This window comes from Pleurodeles waltl, chromosome 3_1, assembly GCF_031143425.1.
Source record: "Pleurodeles waltl isolate 20211129_DDA chromosome 3_1, aPleWal1.hap1.20221129, whole genome shotgun sequence".
Lineage (NCBI taxonomy): Eukaryota > Metazoa > Chordata > Amphibia > Caudata > Salamandridae > Pleurodeles > Pleurodeles waltl.
In genome coordinates, this window is record NC_090440.1 from 661,046,013 (window position 1) to 661,061,306 (window position 15,294).

A 15,294-nucleotide genomic window follows, 5' to 3' on the forward strand; every position below is an offset into this window, starting at 1 on the left:
CACTGCATTATATGCTGCTGAATTCTATATCACTGCAAACTACACCACTATACTCTGCAACAATCTACGCCAGGGCACTTCATACAAGTCCACTGTACACCACTCCATACCACTGCACTCTACTCTACGCCCCTGCATTCCACACCACTTCACTCTACTCTGTGCCAATGTATTCAGTGTCACTGCACTCTACACCACTGCACTCTATGACACTCTACACTGCAACACTACACTCTAAGCCACTGAACTCTATGACACTTTACTCTGCACTAATGAATTCTATGCCATTGCACTCTACACAACTCCACTGTACACCAGTGCACTCTGCAGCACTCCACTCTTCTCCACTGCACTCTATAGCACTATATTCTACTCTGCACCACTCTATGACACTCTACTCTGCACCACCGCACTGTATGCCACTACTCTGCTCTGCACCACTGCACTCAACGTCACTGTACTTTACCCCACTCTGCTCTGCCACACTCCACTCTGCACCATTGCCCTCTATGCCACTGCAGTCTAACACACAGCACTCTAATATACTTCACTGCATTCTGCAATGCTGCATTGCACGCCACTGAATTCTATGCCGCTGCACTTTACACCACTGCACTCTACTACACCACATGCCAATGCACTCTGCACCAGTCCACTCTACTGAACACCACTCCACAGTACGCCACTCTACGTGACTCCACTCTATGCCCCTCCTTTCGGGCCAGGATCTAGGACATAACTGTTCCATGTAAGACAGCTTGCTGCCTTGGAACCTCTGAATATCAAAGAATCCTAGCTGAACAAGAGAAGGCTCACTTTCGAATCTGTGGGACTTTGTATTAAAAAGAAAATTGGTTCAATTCTGGAGGCGGCACATTCTAGTTAACTGAGGCTGGGCCCTAGCCAGGCAGAACCCACCACTCCCGTCAGTGGTGGGTTAGTACGCTCACTGTATAACCTGCTCTCACCCTTGGGTTGCTTGGCAGAGAGCAGTCAGGCTTATCACAGGGGCGATGTGTAAAGCAATGGCACAGCATTACCACACATCAACTACACTGAGTGTCATAGAAGAGACCTTACACGGGGTGTACGTAAATAAGTTTTGTATTTAACACATGCATTAGCACAGCATGAATAACATGTAACTCTGAGCAGGAATCACAATTTGAAGCAACACTAGCAGTACCAGGCCCAACTGTGTTAAAACGTCATTTGCAGTACGCACACGTGAGAATAGCAGCAATATGTACATAAAGAGCAATGCAGCACTTTAAATGGGCTCTGCGGCCTGGTCCGCACAGGTGAAATCTAAAATCAACCGTGTAAGTCCTCTGGCAAGAATTAACGTGTCTGGCAACACCGTTGCACAGTGTAACAATCACCCACAATCACCTACACTGGCTCCCATACACTCACTCCACACTGACAAGCGGTGCCACAGATATCAGGAGGTGTAGGAAGGTAGCCTCTTTCTAGCCTTGTTACCCCCACTTTTGGCTTGTTTGTGAGTTTATGTCAGGGTGTTTTCACTGTCTCACTGGGATCCTGCTAGCCAGGACCCCAGTGCTCATAACTTTGTGGCCTGTATGTGTTCCCTGTGTGGTGCCTAACTGTATCACTGAGGCTCTGCTAACCAGAACCTCAGTGTTTATGCTCTCTCTGCTTTCCAAATTTGTCACTACAGGCTAGTGACTAAGGGGCATATTTATACTCCGTTTGCGCCGAAATTGCGTCGTTTTTTTTGACGCAATTTCGACGCAAAACTAACGCAAACTAACGCCATATTTATACTATGGCGTTAGAGGCGAATAGCGCCAAAGTTCCCGGAATGTGCGTCATTTTTTAGCGTGAACCCCTTCCTTGCGTTAATGATATGCAAGGGAGGCGTTCCCGTCTAAAAAATGACTCCCAGGCCTTTACGTGGTATTTATACTCCCGGGCAAAAGAGACGCCCGGGAGTGGGCGTGGCTAAAAACGGCGCATTTGCGCCGCTTTTTAACGCCTGGGTCAGGCATGGCGTTAAGGGACAAGTGGGCTCAAAATGAGCCCACAGTGCCCTCCCCTGCCCCCAGGGACCCCCCCTGCCACCCTTGCCCACCCCAGGAGGACACCCAAGGCTGGAGGGACCCACCCCAGGGACATTCAGGTAAGTTCAGGTAAGTATTTTTTTTTTTTTTTTAAATAATTTTTTTTGGCATAGGGGGGCCTGATTTGTGCCCCCCTACATGCCACTATGCCCAATGACCATGCCCAGGGGACAGAAGTCCCCTGGGCATGGCCATTGGGCAAGGGGGCATGACTCCTATCTTTACAATGATAGGAGTCATGTTGATGGGGGATGGGCGTCGAAAATAAATGGCGCAAGTCGGGTTAAGACGATTTTTTCGACGTAACCTGACTTGCCCCATTTTAAGACGCCCATACGCCATTTTCCCCCTACGCCGGCGCTGTCTGGTCTACGTGGTTTTTTCCCACGCAAACCAGGCAGCGCCGGTCTGATTGCGCCGTCTAACGCCATTCCATAAATACGGCGCCCGCATGGCGCTTCAGAATGGCGTTAGACGGCGCAAAACTTTTTGACGCTAAACTGCGTTAGCGCAGTTTAGCGTCAAAAAGTATAAATATGGGCCTAAATTTACCAATTCACATTGGCATACTGGTACACCCATATAATTCCCTTGTATATGGTACTGAAGTACCCAGGGTATTGGGGTTCCAGGAGATCCCTATGGGCTGCAGCATTTCTTTTGGCACCCATAGGGAGCTCTGACAATTCTTACACAGGCCTGCCACTGCAGCCTGCGTGAAATAACGTCCACGTTATTTCACAGCCATTTACCACTGCACATAAGTAACTTATAAGTCACCTATAAATCTAACCTTCACCTGGTGAAGGTTGGGTACAAAGTTACTTAGTGTGTGGGCAGCCTGGCACTAGCCAAGGTGCCCCCACATCGTTCAGGGCAAATTCCCCAGACTTTGTGAGTTCGGGGACACCATTACACGCGTGCACTATACAGAGGTTATTATCTATGTATAGCGTCACAATGGTAACTCCAAACATGGCCATGTAACATGTCTAAGATCATGGAATTGTCACCCCAGTACCATTCTGGTGTTGGGGGGACAATTCCATGATCCCCTGGGTCTCTAGCACAGAACCTGGGTACTGCCAAACTGCCTTTCCGGGGTCTCCACTGCAGCTGCTGCCAACCCCTCAGACAGGTTTCTGCCCTCCAAGGGGTCCAGGCAGCCCTGGCCCAGGAAGGCAGAATAAATGATTTCTTCTGAGAGAGGGTGTTACACCCTCTCCCTTTGGAAATAGATGTGAAGGGCTGGGGAGGAGTAGCCTTCCCCAGCCTCTGGAAATGCTTTGATGGGCACAGATGGTGCCCATCTCTGCATAAGCTGGTCTACACCGGTTCAGGGATCCCCCAGCCCTGCTCTGGCGCGAAACTGGACAAAGGAAAGGGGAGTGACCACTCCCCTGACCAGTACCTCCCAGGGGAGGTGCCCAGAGCTCCTCCAGTGTGTCCCAGACCTCTGCCATCTTGGAAACAGAGGTGTTGGGGGCACACTGGCTGCTCTGAGTGCCAGAGGTGATGTCAGAGGCTCCTTCTGATAGGCTCTTACCTCTCTTGGTAGCCAATCCTCCTATCTTGGTAGCAAACCTCCTTTTCTGGCTATTTAGGGTCTCTGCTTTGGGGAATTCTTCAGATAACGAATGCAAGAGCTCACCAGAGTTCCTCTGCATCTCCCTCTTTGCCTTCTACCAAGGATCGACCGCTGACTGCTCCAGGACGCCTGCAAAACCGCAATGAAGTAGCAAGATGAATACCAGCCACATTGTAGCGCCTAATCCTGCCGGCTTTCTCGACTGTTTCCAGGTGGTGCATGCTCTGGGGGTAGCATGCCTTCACCCTGCACCAGAAGCTCCGGAGAAATCTCCTGTGGGTCGACGGAATCTTCCCCCTGCTAACGCAGGCACCAAAAGACTGCATCACTGGTCCTCTGGGTCCCCTCTCATCCTGATGAGCATGGTCCCTGGAACACAGCAACTCTGTCCAAGTGACTCCCACAGTCCAGTGACTCTTCAGTCCAAGTTTGGTGGAGGTAAGTCCTTGCCTCCCACGCTAGACTGCAAAGCTGTGTACTGCGTGATTTGCAGCTGCTCCGGCTCCTGTGCACTCTTCCAGGATTTCCTTCATGCACAGCCTAGCCTGGTTCCCCAGCACTCCGTCCTGCAGTGCACAACCCTCTGAGTTGGCCTCCGACGTTGTTGGACCCTCTTTTGTAACTTCACATGGACTCTGGTTCACTAATCTTCTAAGTGCCTGTTGGGGTACTTCTGCAGGTGCTGCCTGTTTCTGTGAGGGCTCTCTGAGTTGCTGAGCGCCCCCTCTGTCTCCTCCTCCAAAAGGCGACATCCTGGTCCTTCCTGGTCCTCAGCAGCATCCGAAAACCACTACAGTGACCCTTGCAGCTAGCAAGGCTTGTTTGCGGTATTTCTGTGTGGGGACACCTCTGCAAGCTTCATCGCGGTGTGGGACATCTGTCTTCCAAAAGAGAAGTTCCTAGTCCTCTTCTTTCTTGCAGAATTCCAAGTTTCTTCCATCCCGAGGCAGCTCCCTTGCACCTTCATCCGGGGTTTCCTGGGTTCCTGCCCCCCCATGGAAATCCGTTGTCAGTGCACTGCTGGTGTTTGTTGTTCTTGTAGAATCCCCCTATCACGACTATTGTGCTCTCTTGGGGTAGTAGGTGTACTTTACTCCTACTTTTCAGGGTCTTGGGGTGGGGTATCTTGGACACCCTGACTGTTTTCTTACAGTCCCAGCGACCCTCTACAAGCTCCCATAGGTCTGGGGTCCAATCGTGATTCGCATTTCACTTTTGGAGTATATGGTTTGTGTTGCCCCTATATCTATGCTTGCCTATTGCAACCTATTGTAATTCTACACTGTTTGCATTACTTTTCTGACTCTTACTTACCTAATTTTGGTTTGTGTACATATAACTTGTGTATATTACTTACCTTCTTACTGAGGATACTCACTGAGATACTTGTGGCATATTGTCATAAAAAGAAAGTACCTTTATTTTTAGTAACTCTATATTGTGTTTTCTTATGATATTGTGCATATGATATAAGTGGTATAGTAGGAGCTTTGCATGTCTCCCAGTTCAGCCTAAGCTGCTTTGCCATATCTACCTTCTATCAGCCTAAGCTGCTCGAAACACCTTCGTTCGACTGATAAGGGATAACTGGACCTGGCACAAGGTGTAGGGACCTTTGGTACCCACTACAAGCCAGGCCAGCCTCCTACATTGGTGGTGCAGCGGTGGGATAAGTACTTGTAACTGCTTTACCACTTTGTCATTTTGTACTTTTCATAAGATAATCATATACCAAACAGTTCAGTGTATGTACACTTAAACCAAAAAGTTTGCTTTTCTTTTCTAAAACTTTTTACAAACTTCTGAAAAGTTTCTAAAAACGTCTAAAAGTTTTCTAAAAGTTAGAAAAGGTTTTTTCTCTGTACTTTAAAAAGTTCTAAAACTTTTTCTCTCTTCTCCCTACCTCTAAACCTTTTACTATCATGTCTGTGGTAGATTCTACTCTCAAAACTGTCAATGCTTCTTATGGCATTTTGAACTACAAGAGCTTAAGGAGTCTCTGCTTAGATAGAGGTTTAGTAATAGGAAAGAACCCTACAAAAGAGTTTCTGTTTAACATGCTTTTGGTGGATGACCAGAACCAGTCTGGCCCATTAAATGAGAGGTTAGTAGAAGCTTTCCAGTCTGATTCAGAGGAACCCCTTGAGGAAGCTGGGGAGGGTTCTGATAAGGGTCTGCCCTCTTGCAGGGCACCTAGTAATGCTGGTAGTAATGGAGGTTCCCATCACAGTAGGGCATCCTTTATTTATAGAGGCCAGGTTACTAGGGCCCAGACAGTTAGGGCAGGTCCCCTTCTGAAGTTTCCAATTTGTCATCTGTGTCAAAGCATTCCCAACCCACCACCCTGAGGATAACTTGTTAGAAAGGGAACTCAAAAAGTTGAGTGTTGAAGAGACCAGACTTAAGCTTAAACAGCAACAGCTGGCCTTAGATAGGGACTCCCTAGACATTGAGAAGGAAAGACAGAGGTTGGGGTTAGGACCCAATGGTGGCAGAAGCAGTATTCCTGATAGTAATCCTGTTAGAGAGCAAGATCCCAGGAATCTGCACAAGATAGTCCCCCCTTACTAGGAGGGGGATGACATCAACAAGTGGTTTGCTGCACTTGAGAGGGCCTGTATGGTACAGTTGGTCCCTCAAAGGCAGTGGGCTGCTATTTTGTGGCTATCTTTTACTGGAAAGGGTAGGGATAGGCTCCTTACGGTTAGAGAAAATGAAGCTAACAACTACACAGTATTGAAGGATGCACCCTTGGATGGATTTGGCGTAACCACTGAACAATACAGGATTAGGTTCAGAGACACCAGAAAAGAGTCCTCTCAAGACTGGACAGATTTTGTGGACTGTTCAGTGAAGGCCTTGGAAGGGTGGTTATATGGCAGTAAGGTATCTGACTATGAAAGCCTGTATAATCTTATTCTGAGAGAGCATATTCTGAATAACTGTGTGTCTGATTTGTTACACCAGTACTTGGTAGACTCAGATCTGACCTCTCCCCAAGAACTGGGAAAGAAGGCAGACAAATGGGTTAGAACAAGAGTGAACAGAAAAGTTCATACAGGAGGTGACAAGGATGGCAAGAAGAAAGATGGTGAGAAATCTCAGGATAAGCATGGGGATAAGGGTAAAACCAAAGATCCTCCTTCAAATCCTAAACACTCTTCAGGGGGTGGGGATAAATCAAATTCTTCCTCTTCTTCACAACATACACTCATTAAAAAGCCTTGGTGCTTTGTGTATAAAAATAAAGGCCATAGGCCAGGGGATAAGTCCTGTCCAGGTAAACCCCCTGAGCCTACCACCGCTAATACATCAAACTCTAGTGCCCCTAGCAGTAGTGGTAATAGTGGTGGGACTGCTGGGAACAGTCTAAATAAGGGTGTAGTTGGGTTCACTTATGGGTCCATCATAGAAACTGGGGTAGTCAGTCTCAAGACAGTTTCTGTCACACCTGGTGGCATTGGTCTTGCCACACTGGCTGCTTGTCCCCTTACAATGGATAAGTACAGGCAGGCAGTTTCAATAAATGGTGTTGAGGCCCAGGCCTACAGGGACACAGGTGCCAGTATCACTTTGGTGACTGAAAACCTAGTGTCTCCTTGTGAGAAAGTAGCCTCTTTCTAGCCTTGTTACCCCCACTTTTGGCCTGTTTGTGAGTATATGTCAGGGTGTTTTCACTGTCTCACTGGGATCCTGCTAGCCAGGGCCCAGTGCTCATAGTGAAAACCCTATGTTTTCAGTATGTTTGTTATGCGTCACTGGGACCCTGCTAGCCAGGACCCCAGTGCTCATAAGTTTGTGACCTATATGTATGTGTTCCCTGTGTGATGCCTAACCGTCTCACTGAGGCTCTGCTAACCAGAACCTCAGTGGTTATGCTCTCTCTGCTTTCTAAATTGTCACTAACAGGCTAGTGACCAATTTCACCAATTCACATTGGCATACTGGAACACCTTTATAATTCCCTAGTATATAATACTGAGGTATGCAGGGTATTGGGGTTCCAGGAGATCCCTATGGGCTGCAGCAATTCTTTTGCAACCCATAGGGAGCTCTGACAATTCTTACACAGGCCTGCCACTGCAGCCTGAGTGAAATAACGTCCACGTTATTTCACAGCCATTTACCACTGCACTTAAGTAACTTATAAGTCACCTATATGTCTAACCTTTACCTGGTAAAGGTTGGGTGCTGAGTTACTTAGTGTGTGGGCACCCTGGCACTAGCCAAGGTGCCCCCACATCGTTCAGGGCAAATTCCCCGGACTTTGTGAGTGCGGGACACCATTACATGCGTGCACTATACATAGGTCACTACCTATGTATAGCGTCACAATGGTAACTCCGAACATGGCAATGTAACATGTCTAAGACAATTCCATGATCCCCCGGGTCTCTAGCACAGAACCCGGGTACTGCCAAACTGCCTTTTCAGGGTGTGCACTGCAGCTGCTGCTGCTGCCAACCCCTCAGACAGGTTTCTGCCCCCCTGGGGTCCAGGCAGCCCTGGCCCAGGAAGGCAGAACAAAGGATTTCCTCTGAGAGAGGGTGTGACACCCTCTCCCTTTGGACATAGGTGTGAAGGCTGGGGAGGAGTAGCCTCCCCCAGCCTCTGGAAATGCTTTGATGGGCACAGATGCTGTCCATCTCTGCATAAGCCAGTCTACACCGGTTTAGGGATCCCCCAGCCCTGCTCTGGCGCGAAACTGGACAAAGGAAAGGGGAGTGACCACTCCCCTGACCTGCACCTCCCAGGGGAGGTGCCCAGAGCTCCTCCAGTGTGCTTTAGACCTCTGCCATCTTGGAAACAGAGGTGTTGCTGGCACACTGGACTGCTCTGAGTGGCCAGTGCCATCAGGTGATGTCAGAGACTCCTTCTGATAGGCTCTTACCTGTGTTACTAGCCTATCCTCCTTCCTAAGTAGCCAAACCTCCTTTTCTGGCTATTTAGGGTCTCTGCTTTGGGGAATTCTTTAGATAATGAATGCAAGAGCTCATCAGAGTTCCTCTGCATCTCTCTCTTCACCTTCTGCCACGGAATCGACCGCTGACTGCTCAGGACTCCTGCAAAACCGCAACAAAGTAGCAAAGACGACTACTGCAACCTTGTATCGCTGATCCTGCCGCCTTCTCGACTGTTTTCCTGGTGGTGCATGCTGTGGGGGTAGTCTGCCTCCTCTCTGCACTAGAAGCTCCGAAGAAATCTCCCGTGGGTCAACGGAATCTTCCCCCTGCAAACGCAGGCAACAAAAGACTGCATCACCGGTCCTCTGGGTCCCCTCTCAGCACAACGAGCGAGGTCCCTAGAACTCAGCAACTCTGTCCAAGTGACTCCCACAGTCCAGTGACTCTTCAGTCCAAGTTTGGTGGAGGTAAGTCCTTGCCTCCCCACGCTAGACTGCATTGCTGGGTACCGCGTGATTTGCAGCTGCTCTGGCTCCTGTGCACTCTTCCAGGATTTCCTTTGTGCACAGCCAAGCCTTGGTCCCCGACACTCTAACCTGCAGTGCACAACCTTCTGAGTTGTCCTCCGGTGTCGTGGGATCTTCTTTTGTGACTTCGGGTGAGCTCCGGTTCACTCCTCTTCGTAGTGCCAGTTCCGGCACTTCTGCGGGTGCTGCCTGCTTCTGAGTGGGCTCCCTACCTTGCTGGGCGCCCCCTCTGTCTCCTCACGCAATTGGCGACATCCTGGTCCCTCCTGGGCCACAGCAGCATCCAAAAACCCTAACCGCGACCCTTGCAGCTAGCAAGGCTTGTTTGCGGTCTTTCTGTGTGGGAACACCTCTGCAAGCTTCTTCACGACGTGCGACATCCATCCTCCAAAGGGGAAGTTCCTAGTCCTCTTCGTTCTTGCAGAATCCACAGCTTCTACCATCCGGTGGCAGCTTCTTTGCACCCTCAGCTGGCATTTCCTGGGCATCTGCCCACTTTCGACTTTGTCGCGACTCTTGGACTTGGTCCCCTTGTTCCACTGGTACTCTTGTCCGGAAATCCACCTTTGTTGCATTGCTGGTGTTGTTCTTTCTTGCAGAATTCCCCTATCACGACTTCTGTGCTCTCTGGGTAATCTAGGTGCACTTTACACCTACTTTTTAGGGTCTTAGGGTGGGCTATTTTTCTAACCTTCACTGTTTTCTTACAGTCCCAGCGACCCTCTACAAGCTCACATAGGTTTGGGGTCCATACGTTATTCGCATTACACTTTTGGAGTATATGGTTTGTGTTTCCCCTATACCTATGTGCTCTCATTGCAATCTATTGTGACTGTACATTGCTTGCATTGCTTTCTATTGCTATTGCTGCATATTTTTGGTATTGTGTACATATATCTTGTGTATATTTGGCATCCTCATACTGAGGGTACTCACTGAGATGCTTTTGGCATATTGTCATAAAAATAAAGTACCTTTATTTTTAGTATATCTGTGTATTGTGGTTTCTTATGATAGTGTGCATATGACACCAGTGGTATAGTAGGAGCTTTGCATGTCTCCTAGTTCAGCCTAAGCTGCTCTGCTAGCTACCTTTCTATCAGCCTAAGCTGCTAGACACCTCTTCTACACTAATAAGGGATAACTGGACCTGGTACAGAGTTTAAGTACCCCTTGGTACCCACTACAAGCCAGGCCAGCCTCCTACATTGGTTGTGCAGCGGTGGGATAAGTACTTGCAACTACTTACCACTTTGTCATTTTGTACTTTTCATAAGAGAAAAATATACAAAACAAGTTCAGTGTATGTACACCTAACCAAAAAGTTTTGCTTTTCTTCTCTTACTCTATTGCTAAGTGCTGAAAAGTACCTCTAAAACGTTCAAAAAGTTCTAAAAAGTTGAAAAAGTTTTTTTTTCTGTTTCCTTAAAAAGTTCTGAAACTTTTTCTTTCTTTTTCTATCCCTTAAACTCTTTTCTATCATGTCTGGTACAGGTCTTACTCTTGATCTGGCCAGCACAGCTTATGACCACCTTAACTGGAAAGGTGTAAGGAGTCTCTGCATTGATAGAGGTTTAGGGGTAGGGAAGAATCCCTCTAGAGAATTGTTAGTTAACATGCTCATTGAAAATGATAAGGCCTTAGCTGGCACATCTGGTGAGAAGTTAGCAGATGGTTCACACTCTGATTCTGAGGTAGCCCCAGAAAGAATGTTAGATGGTATTCTTTCCAACCTGCCCCTTAGCAGACCCCCTAGCATGGCTGGTACTAATGTGAGCTCTCATCACAGTAGGGATGTCATTCCTTTAGGCCAGGTTGTTAGGGTGCCAACTGTTAGGGACAGGTCTCCTTCTGTTATTTCACATCATTCTTCTGTGTCAAAGCATGCCCAACCCACCCACCCTGATGACAGAGTGTTAGAAAGGGAACTCAATAGCTTGAGAGTGGAGAGTCCAGGCTGAAGCTTAAACAGCAACAGGTGGCTCTAGACAGGGAATCTTTAGACTTAGAAAAAGAAAGACAGAGGTTGGAGTTAGGACCCCATGGTGGCAGCAGCAGTATTACAGATAGTAATCCTGTGAAAGAGCATGATTCTAGGAATCTGCACAAGATAGTTCCCCCTTACAAGGAGGGGGATGACATTAACAAGTGGTTTGCTGCACCTGAGAGGGCCTGTGTTGTACAGGGGGTCCCTCAAAGGCAGTGGGCTGCTATCCTATGGCTATCTTTCAGTGGAACGGGTAGGGATAGGCTCCTTACTGTGAAGGAAAGTGTTGCCAATAATTTTACAGTTTTGAAGAATGCACTCTTGGATGGATTTGGCTTAACCACTGAACAAGAGAGGATTAAGTTTAGAGAAACCAGAAAAGAGTCCCCACAATACAGGGTAGACTTTGTTGACTATTCAGTGAAGGCCTTGGAGGGGTGGTTACATGGCAGTAAAGTTTCTGACTATGAAAGCCTGTACAATCTAATCTTGAGAGAGCATATTCTGAATAACTGTGTGTCTGATTTGTTACACCAATATCTAGTGGACTCAGATCTGACCTCTCCCCAAGAATTGGGAAAGAAGGCAGACAAATGGGTCAGAACAAGAGTGAACAGAAAAGTTCATACAGGGGGTGACAAGGATGGCAAGAAGAAAGATGGTGAGAAATCTCAGGATAAGCATGGGGATAAGGGTAAAACCAAAGATCCTTCTTCAAATCCTAAACACTCTTCAGGGGGTGGGGATAAAACAAATTCTTAATCTTCTTCTTCACAACCTACACACATTAAAAAGCCTTGGTGCTTTGTGTGTAAAAATAGAGGCCATAGGCCAGGGGATAAGTCCTGTCCAGGTAAACCCCCTGAGCCTACCACCACTAATACATCAAGCTCTAGTGCCCCTAGCAGTAGTGGTACTAGTGGTGGGACTGCAGTCAAACTAAGGGTATAGTTGAGTTCACTTATGGGTCCATCATAGAAACTGGGGTAGTCAGTCCCAAGACAGTTTCTGTCACACCTAGTGGCATTGGCCTTGCCACACTGGCTGCTTGTCCCCTTACAATGGATAAGTACAGGCAGACAGTTTCAATAAATGGTGTTGATGCCCAGGCCTACAGGGACACAGGTGCCAGTATCACTTTGTTGACTGAAAACCTAGTGGCCCCTGAACAACACATCATTGGACAACAGTAAAAGATTATTGGTGTCCATAACTCCACTAAGTTTCTTCCCTTAGCTATAGTTCAGCTTAGTTGGAGTGGAGTTACTGGCCCTAAGCAGGTGGTAGTGTCACCTAGCTTACCTGTAGACTGTCTCTTAGGTAATGACCTAGAGGCCCCAGGTTGGGCTGATGTAGAGTTTTATACCCATGCAGCCATGCTGGGTATCCCTGAGGAATTGTTCCCTCTCATTTCTACTGAAATGAAAAAGCAAAGGAGAGATCAAATCAAATCAAATCAAATCATTAACATTTATAAAGCGCGCTACTCACCCGTGCGGGTCTCAAGGCGCTAGGGGAAAGGGGGGGGGTTACTGCTGCTCGAAAAGCCAGGTTTTTAGGAGTCTCCGGAATGCGGAGAGGTCCTGAGGCTGGTGGGGAGGGAGTTCCAGGTCTTGGCTGCCAGGAAGGAGAAAGACCTCCCACCCGCCGTGGAGCGGCGGATGCGAGGGACGGCAGCGAGCGCGAGGCCAGAGGAACGGAGGAGGCGGGTGGGGACGTAGAAGCTGAGGCGTCGGTTGAGGTATTCCGGTCCCTTGTTGCGGAGGGCTTTTTGTTCGTGGGTGAGAAGTCGAAAGGTGATCCTTTTGCTGACTGGGAGCCAATGCAGGTGTCTCAGGTGTGCGGAGATGTGGCTGTTGCGGGGTACGTCGAGGATGAGGCGGGCCGAGGCGTTTTGAATGTGTTGCAGGCGATTTTGGAGTTTGGCGGTGGTCCCAGCGTAGAGGGTGTTGCCGTAGTCCAGGCGGCTCGTGACGAGGGCGTGGGTCACGGTTTTTCTAGTGTCGGCGGGGATCCAGCGGAAGATCTTGCGGAGCATGCGGAGGGTGAGGAAGCAGGCGGAGAACACGGCGTTGGCTTGCTTGGTCATGGTGAGAAGGGGGTCCAAGATGAAGCCGAGGTTGCGAGCGTGGTCTGTGGGGGTTGGTGCAGTGCCGAGGGCCGTGGGCCACCAGGAGTCGTCCCAGGCGGACGGGGTGTTGCCGAGGATGAGGACTTCCATTTTGTTAGAGTTCAGCTTTAGGCGGCTGAGCCTCATCCAATCTGCGACGTCCTTCATCCCCTCTTGTAGGTTGGTCTTGGCGCTGGCGGGGTCCTTGGTGAGGGAGAGTATAAGTTGGGTGTCGTCGGCGTAGGAGGTGATGATGATGTCGTGCTTGCGTACGATGTTGGCGAGGGGGCTCATGTAGACATTGAAGAGTGTCGGGCTGAGCGATGAGCCTTGAGGTACGCCGCAGATGATCTCGGTGGGGTCTGAGCGAAACGGTGGGAGGTAAACTCTTTGGGAACGGTTTGAGAGGAAGGAGACGATCCAGTCCAGGGCCTGGCCTTGGATCCCGATGGAGCGGAGGCGGGTGATTAGAGTGCGGTGACAGATGGTGTCGAAGGCAGCCGAGAGGTCGAGGAGGATGAGGGCGACTCTTTCACTGTTGTCCATCAGGGTTCTGATGTCGTCTGTGACTGAGATGAGGGCGGTTTCCGTGCTGTGGTTGGTTCGGAATCCGGTTTGTGAAGGGTCGAGCAGGTTGTTGTTTTCCAGGAAGGTGGTCAGCTGTTTGTTGACGGTCTTCTCTATTACCTTGGCTGGGAAAGGCAGGAGAGAGATGGGGGGAAGTTTTTCAGGGCTGAAGGCCTGAAAACTCAGGATACCTCTCCAACAACAGGTAAAAAGGGTATCACAGTATCCCCTAACCACCCTGCCATTCAGGATACCATTCCTGTGGTGGGAGAAACCTCTCCTGGGGTGGCACCTGTTCCGAGGCAATCATCAGCTGGCATAGCTGTACTCCCTGAGGTGGAAGTACCTCTCTGTGGGATAACTAATATTGGTGAGGAAAAGAGCACCATTTTAGTTAACATGGAGCATCCCTCCATCCCTCCCAGAGAAACTTTAGTGCAGAAACCCTGCACTGCCTCACCACACTTAGGACAGCAACCCTGCCCTAGTGTGGAACTCATAGGACAGCATCCCTGCCCTGCTCCAAATCAAGAGAAACAGCATCCCTGTTCTCTCTTCCAGCCATATGGACAAAGTTTTTGCCCAGCTATGGCTTTACTGTGGCAGCATCCCTGTCTGGCATTCTCATCACTAGAAATAGGTCCAGTGGACAATTCCCACTGTTCTAAACTAAAACTTACTGATAGAAACTCTGAAAATATATCTTCGCATTGTTGCTTAGCTAAAAAACTTCAAACAGGGTGGTTTACATCCCCACAGGGAAGTAACCATATAGTGGATGATAAAGGAAGTAACCAGTCTATTGCAGAGCTACTCTCTACTTATCACCACTTAGACAATAAAGTCTCAACTGGCCAAGGTTACCCTTATTGTCCTTCGTTTGGGGAGGGTTGTGTGAGAAAGTAGCCTCTTTCTAGCCTTGTTACCCCCACTTTTGGCCTGTTTGTGAGTATATGTCAGGGTGTTTTCACTGTCTCACTGGGATCCTGCTAGCCAGGGCCCAGTGCTCATAGTGAAAACCCTATGTTTTCAGTATGTTTGTTATGTGTCACTGGGACCCTGCTAGCCAGGACCCCAGTGCTCATAAGTTTGTGACCTATATGTATGTGTTCCCTGTGTGATGCCTAACTGTCTCACTGAGGCTCTGCTAACCAGAACCTCAGTGGTTATGCTCTCTCTGCTTTCTAAATTGTCACTAACAGGCTAGTGACCAATTTCACCAATTCACATTGGCATACTGGAACACCCTTATAATTCCCTAGTATATGGTACTGAGGTACCCAGAGTATTGGGGTTCCAGGAGATCCCTATGGGCTGCAGCAATTCTTTTGCCACCCATAGGGAGCTCTGACAATTCTTACACAGGCCTGCCACTGCAGCCTGAGTGAAATAACGTCCACGTTATTTCACAGCCATTTACCACTGCACTTAAGTAACTTATAAGTCACTTATATGTCTAACCTTTACCTGGTAAAGGTTGGGTGCTAAGTTACTTAGTGTGTGGGCACCCTGGCACTAGCCAAG